We start from the raw sequence: 7,470 nt of genomic DNA, 5'->3' as shown, positions 1-7,470 counted from the left end.
CAATTTACCCAGAGCTTGTGGACAGATGAACACTTAATGGGAATTTTATCTAAGTATATCTTCTGCATGCCTGGTGCAGATCAGGGACTTGAACCAGTGTACTGATGTTTTGATGAATGCACTGATCACCCACTGCTTGTGCTCCAGAAATAGAAGATCCTTTGTTTACTCCTTTCTATCAGAATTAAGACAGCTTGGTTCACTAAATTTGTTGATTCTGTGGCAAACATACAGCACAGCAAAGGGAGAAGGTGCTCTCCACTTACCCAACCAGAGGGCCTGGCTATGATCTCATCTCCCTGTCCTGGGTGCCCTCCTGTGGACATGAAGCTACAAAGGGGAAAGTTTAGTAAAGGCCCTGTTATCTCCAGGACATGATGGATACATTAAAGACTTTTCTAGAGTACACATGTGCTCCTGGATTTGTTCAAATCCCATAACTGTAGTTTCTAGAGCAGGAACACTCAAAGTCTATCTCCTGGCTTCAGATAGAGCATCTTGTTTCCTGCTTTCTTTCCACTAAAAACTTTCATCCTGCTCTATTGAAAGTTGCCAGCAGTGTTGGGAGATGAAAAACACAGACCATCTAGAATATTGTGTCTTGTGTGAGGAGGAAAAAAACAACAGAAGGAGGTATTATAATTTAACTGTTGTGGTGTGCAAAAATGCCAAAAGAAGCCCTTTGTCCACACCCCAATGAAGATGTGAGCTGCTCCCCACTGAAATGGTTGCCTCTGGGATGGAAGATATTTCAATACTTTGAAAATGTGAAGAGAATTTAACATTTAACTGGGGAAGGTGCACAAAATCTGCCATGCTCAGAAAGTGCACCCATAGACGAGCCAAACATGATATTTTTGTCTGTGCCTTGCAATTGTGTGAGGAAACAACCACAGTGAACACCATCCACCTCTCATACAGGAGAATCCCACAAACCCTATCGAGGACATTTCCTACATATGCTTTTGGAATAGGATTTGCAGCAACTTCAGCTTCTGTATGGACCTTCCCCAAGAACTGAACGTCAACATTTAAGGTTAAATTTTGGTTAGCATGACACCATCTAAATTACCCACTTTGCTTGAGAACATATTGCATTTGGCCAACATTTCAAATGCTGTGTACAGTGACTCCGCAGGGAGAGAAAAGTGCTTCTGGGAACTACAGCAATTTAATACTGAGTTCTTTAAAGCACATGAATAGTAGTTGCCTGAAATGTTACCTCCTTGTACAAGTTAAGAGTAAGCAGAATTCAAAATCAAACAACATTTATCACAATAAATACTGTAAGGGAACTTCAGGTCTCTAAAGGGAAAAAATGGTGGTCTAAATTAATATTTAAAGGAAAAGATTGAAAAACAGGCTGTCCTTCCCTATTTTTAATAACTTATTTATTGATTACAATAATCAGGCAAAGGAAGTGTTTGGAAGACTGAATATTCAGAGATAGCATCCAATGGTTACCAATGTCATTGCCATTCCTAGTCACAGGCAGCTCATAGCTGCAGTAACAGTTTCATTAAATTCCAGGTGTGCTGTCCATCCTGCTCTCTGCCTACCAGAACTTTGCCACAGCTCCACTTCCAGTCTGTTCTGGGAACTGAATGCACCCTAGTCTGGACAGGGACAGGGACTTTTTGGTAAATCTGGTTTCAGTGCCGGCTGACATCAGGCTGAGACTTCCAGCATCTGAGAAATAAATCAGTTCATCTGATGGTCTCCTCATCCCCAGCACAGGTGAGACTGTATGGAGCAAGTTGCTTTGATTTTGCTATTTTTCTTCGTGGCTGGGACAGGGACGAGTTTTGGGATCTAGGTATAGGGGCAGAATGGGGGAGGTTTGTCAGCTTCTTGAGTACAAGTGGAGTAAGATATTTTATTCTGGTGTCTAAACAGTTATGATTCATCTTATGAACTTATTTCTAACTACAACCCTCAGCATAAATGAAAACTTCCCTGTTGTGTTTAAAAAACAAATCTTATCTACATCCCTGGAAGGCAAAGCCCAGTGCTGGCACAATAATACCCAAGACAGGTTGAACCGGTTTGGTGCAGCTGAACTTGTGAACTGGAGCTGGAATTCATTCCACCACTTTGGTGCACAGAAGGAGGGAGCCACATGACTGTCCTCACTAGGCCACATAAAAACACCCTCAAAGGCAGTGTCTGGAGCCTGCTTAGACCAGGGGGCTGGACATGACACAGGAGCTGTTTCCAGAAGCGATAGCCAGGTGAGAGCGAGGCAGAGAGGGAAACCTACAGTGGGAATGACTGGAAGTCCTCCAAAAACCCTTCAGTGCCTGGTTCTGAAGGGCAAAAATGACTACAACTTTGATGCATGGTCTTGATCTCTCCTGGTACATTTCAGTAGAGCAAACAAGACTGCTTTTTGTGTACTTGCCTGAAATTAACTTTTTTAAATATCTGAAGAGTGCAAGTGGTGGAGAAGAGGCTGGCTCCAGGAACTGGTACCTGGAGATGCCTCTGCCAGGTCCTTCCTCACCATGCACCAGTCCCACTTGCAGACAGATTCTATTGGCCACAGCTCAGAAGAATCTTTGCATCTGCAGTCACTAAGGCTTGAGCCAGTGCTGGGGTGGCCAGGGCATGGGTGTAGATGAAGCAGCTTCACCTCATGCTCCCTCTTTGGAAGGGACAGAAATGGCTGTGACTGGAGTGACACTCAGAAGTCTGGCTTTGAGCCCTCTCTAAGGGCCTGCTGCAGCAGGCTATTTAAGGTCTGCTTGCTCAAATAGAAAGCTGAAGACTCTAAAGGCCTCTCCAGCTTCCCATAGTGAAGCTGTCATTTAGACTGTTTAGCACCAAAGATTAGATTTGCACTGTTTTCCAATAACCTACTGCATCATCATTTACTCACTCTACTGATACTCCAGCAGATTTCAATGACCTTCTCAAAAATAAAATCAGACTAGATTGACATATTTGCTTTAGAAGATGCTAATCAATATCTATTTTGTTAGCCAATATGGTTATGTCTCCTGTTATTGTGATTTATTTCGTTTTTGTTGACCAAAGGTGGTTGAATGGGTGATAACAGTACTGAAAGTGGCAAGGGTTAATAAATTCAGATGAGGTTGTCATCTTATTACCAGAGTGCAGGAAGTGAAGCACAGCCATTTAATTAACCTAGTCGCAATGAATTTTATGCAACATGCAGTTAACACTTCATCTATTAAAACCACGAAGCAGATGGTAGTGAGCAGTTTTGTCTGCCATAAATAGGGTACCAATTTAAATTACTTGCTGCACAGGATTTTATTGGATGAAATTATCTAGATATTAAATGGTGAGATATTTAATAATCTCTTTCTTTAAACTCATGCATATATGAGACTCTTGGTCCAATAGTAGAAAACTCAATTATTTCCATGAAATCTCCAAAATGGAGAGCTTGAAAAAAAAAAAAAAGACAAAACCTTGATGAATTGACATTTCTTCAAACTCCAAGGCCTTCAGTCATTATCTGTGCTAGAGAATATATACTCCATTATAAAGTTTTACCCTACTTTCTCTATCTGCCTAAGAGATTTTTATTATTCACATAAATGGGTAATCCTAGATGACTATTAAAAGGCCACATTTCTCAACAGACCAGTAGTCTCACTCTTGCTCTTGAAAAATGATTGTGATAAATATTACCAAATTTAACATTTTCCTTTTCATTTCCCACAGTTAGGAAGAGTTATGTGAGCACATGACTGTACATATGGGCAAGGGGGCTGTATATCAAAGGCACAGTGGGCAGCTTGGTGCCTGAAGCTGAGTAGCCACTTTGCTTCCCTGTCTTTTATCCTAGGGAGGGGAACATAAACTTAAAAAACCCAACCAAACAAACCAGCAAAACAAAGCACAGTTGTGTGATATGGCTTCATATGCACACAACAATTTAAACATTTTTGGAACTTGCCAGCTCTTGAAGTTATTTCATGCACAAAATTGCTGTCCTCATATAAAATATAATGCAGAGGAAGAAGCAAATAGGCTCTCCTAAAATCATGATTGCCTCAGGACTGTGTGAAACCCATTTCTTAGCAGAGAAGCAAATGTTTGTTTGAAATCAGAGCAAAATCCCAGGAAAAAAAGCAAAGCCTGAGCCAGCAGAGAAGTAGGTCGCTGCATCCCCAGGATTGTGCAGCTCCCACAGTCCTAGGCAAGGGCAGAAAATTGTCTTTGCACTCCTTCAGAGAAAACAAATCTGACTGACTTTCCTTCAGCATTCTCCTTCTGCCTCCAAAGACAGGGGCTTGTCAACAAGGCTGTGCTTCTGGTGAATAGGGTTCATTAAGCCCACAGAAAGCCAGAGGGTGTGCACTCATTTGTTTGAATGACTCTTGGAGACTCCTTTATTTGAATGACTTTTTCCTTAGAGAGGCAGAAGGCAAGTGTGTCCTTTGTCACCTCCTCTGATTGCTCTGTCCACTGAACCGCTAGCAATAGCTATCAGAAAATCTCCAGAGATTGGAGGCATCACAATCCATGACAAAGGACATAAATTGCTCTTTTCACAGATGACATCCCGCTTTATCTCAGTAAAACACAAATCTATGTTCAATGCCTGAAGAAGTCCTGGAGCATTACTCCACTGGAGCAATGCTTCATGGAAATATGACTAAACCAGAGGTGATCCTTACACAATCATCTAGGTAGATTTTTTTCATTTTCTATACTATTGGCCTCCAGGGAATTCAACTATTTATTGGTACCAACCCCACCCTACTTAAGCAAACTGCCACAGTCCTTTTTCAGCCCATCCTATCAGGAAGGAAGGATTTCATCTGCTATTGAATGTACTGGCACAGGTTTGGCTTGGCTGTAGCAAAAACCAGTTACACATGGTTACCAAGTGAAAGTAGCACACAAAAGAGAGCAAGAGTAAACTTTCTGAGGCACAGTAAAACATAAGAAAAGTTAAGGCTTTCCCTGGTGGGCACATGTGATTATCAGGCAATGTTACCTGTCCTCTTGGGAAGGGCATGCAGGGCTCCCAGCGCCAGCTCCTCTGCACAAGGAGCTGTGGGGCTATTGACTTTATTCTCTTTATTCTTTCACATGTGATTTGTGACCAAGGCTTCTGGACTTCTTGAGGAGACAGGCAGATCTAGAGGCCATCCCATCCCTTCTGGGAGAAGGAAAATCACATTATTTTTGGGCATCCACACTCACCTCCAGGCTGCCACAGATTGCCACAGCAATGAGACACAATGCTTAAAAGGTGGGAAGGAGAGGACTGAGGAGCAGAACATGGTCTTTGTTCAAGACCACAATGAAATCAACTTTGGACAGTTCAAAACTAAATTTTATTTGGTTTTTATTCAAACATACTATGAGTTAATTCCTTTCTAGCAATTGCTGCTGAAGAGAAATGGAGAGATAGCCAGGTGGAGGAGACGGTGCCCTAAGTCACAGGAGCTGCCACTGCTGCAAGGGGATTCTCTGCCCTTATTCAAAAAAAAAATCACACCATGAATACTAAAGCACATCAAAATCCATAGCCTAACAGCTTCTCCCCCTTTCATTATGCATTATTAACACGGTTTCCTATGACAATAAATAATGAAACAATGTAAAATAGTTTAAAATATTGATTGGACATTGATGGATATTGATTTGATATTGGTATTGATTGGGTAGTGATTCTTTTCTTCAGATAGGTCAATATTACAAGTCAGTCTGAGATGCTGAAGCATTTCAAGGCAAAACAACCAGCCTTAGCCAATTCAAGAGGTCAAAATCAGGCCCAGAAACAAACCCTGTCTGCTAACTGCCAAGTCAGTGCTTTATCAACAAAGTACATTGCTCTTTAGTATATTCATTTATAATGCAGATTAGGTGGATGAGAGAAAAATTTAATCATTTAGAATGACAAATAACTATGCTAATGTGTTCAGATAAAATAAGCATTCACATATGCTGAAAGCCTTTATAGTGTAATAAACTTCTGTTATCTTTTGAGGCGTGCAGTACTTTGATTTTCATAAACCAACTCCTTTTTATTTCAAGTGCAATAAAAAATGGTTTTTTGAAAAGATTGCAAAGCTCAAGACTCCTGAACCCTATTTCAGTAGTGCTTGTGTGAAGTGCTGACAAACTACTCTGAACAGGGCTCAGGTGGTTGCGGTTTCTTTGGCTGACTGGGCTTTTTGCTCTCTGACAAGGTGTGTCAAACTAATTTGAAGACTTGCACTTCAGAGATGGCAAAGAGCTTAGAGGATATTGATTTCAATGAGTCCAAAACTTTGTGTGTACAGAAACACTACTCCCCTTGGAAGTTACTTTATTTTCCTGCATATGACCAAACACATGCTTTGATCCCCTATTTAAGTTTCTTCTGTTCTTCCTCATAACACAGACACATTTATAAAACATTTTAGCAGGTTTTAAATCAGCCCTGGTTGATAATCACATGCCAGTCTCTAGCACCATGTGTGACACTCACAGGCTTTCCTCTGGCTGCCATTTCTTGGCTACATCCTTCCCACTGCAGCCACAGGCCCCAAAGTTGTAGCTGCCAAGGTGCAGGTCAGGCTGGATGTTTTAGGAAACAGATCCCTTTTGCCTGGAAACATCTCCAAGTGATGCTGCAGCCAGTACAGGAGGTCAGCCCTGGAGCCCAGCAGGCTGCTCCACCATGTCATGGCCTTGCCAGCCTTGGGGAAAAACATAATGATGTTCTTTGCTCCTGCACTGCACCATGTCATGATTCTCCTGTATGGAGAACTTCAAAAGCAGAAAACTGAGAAGTCATGGGAGAAAATAATCCCAGAGTGATACAAAAACAAAAAGAAGTGAGCATTCACCATTAATTTTAACCTGCACTGAAAGTAATTCAAGTCAGTTTGGAGAAAATCAACTGTCTTTTATAGCAAATATAGTAATATTTGTTTAGTCTTCTTCCCTTGAGAAGAATGAAATATCAAAATACCTTGTCTATAAAAGGAAATAATTACCTGACAGAAAGCAATAAATGACCACATATTAGAAACATCATCAAGAACAATAGAAAGTCTTGGGGCCTGGTTTTCCCTTACAATAGGACAATAAAGAATAACTAAAATTTTAAAAAAGCAGAAAGCAATGGTTTCTCATTCTGGATAAAAGCACAAGCCTCACCAAAAGCATTAAAACAAGGAATGTGCCCTAAAATAGGAAATGAGGCCTCTTTACCCAGTTGACTTTTGTGAATGAGTGCAGAGAGCTCTATAAAGGGATGGCTGCCAGCATGAGGAAGGCAAATGATGTGGAGGGCATCATGAGGGAAAAAATAGCAGATGAGTCTACTGAAGCTGAGGTAGAAAATAGAAGGGAGGCTGACTAGGAAAATGCAGATCTTAGACAGCTTGTCAGGCAAAATTGCCTACCTGTTCCCATCTCTGTGGAAATGCACAGGTTATATTTGGTACTGGAGATTTTGTCATTCTCACTCCAATGAGTGTTTGCCTGCAAGAACTT

Source organism: Molothrus aeneus, chromosome 4 (assembly GCF_037042795.1).
Source record: "Molothrus aeneus isolate 106 chromosome 4, BPBGC_Maene_1.0, whole genome shotgun sequence".
In the NCBI taxonomy this organism is placed as follows: domain Eukaryota; kingdom Metazoa; phylum Chordata; class Aves; order Passeriformes; family Icteridae; genus Molothrus; species Molothrus aeneus.
Note: the sequence above shows the minus strand (reverse complement) of the source record.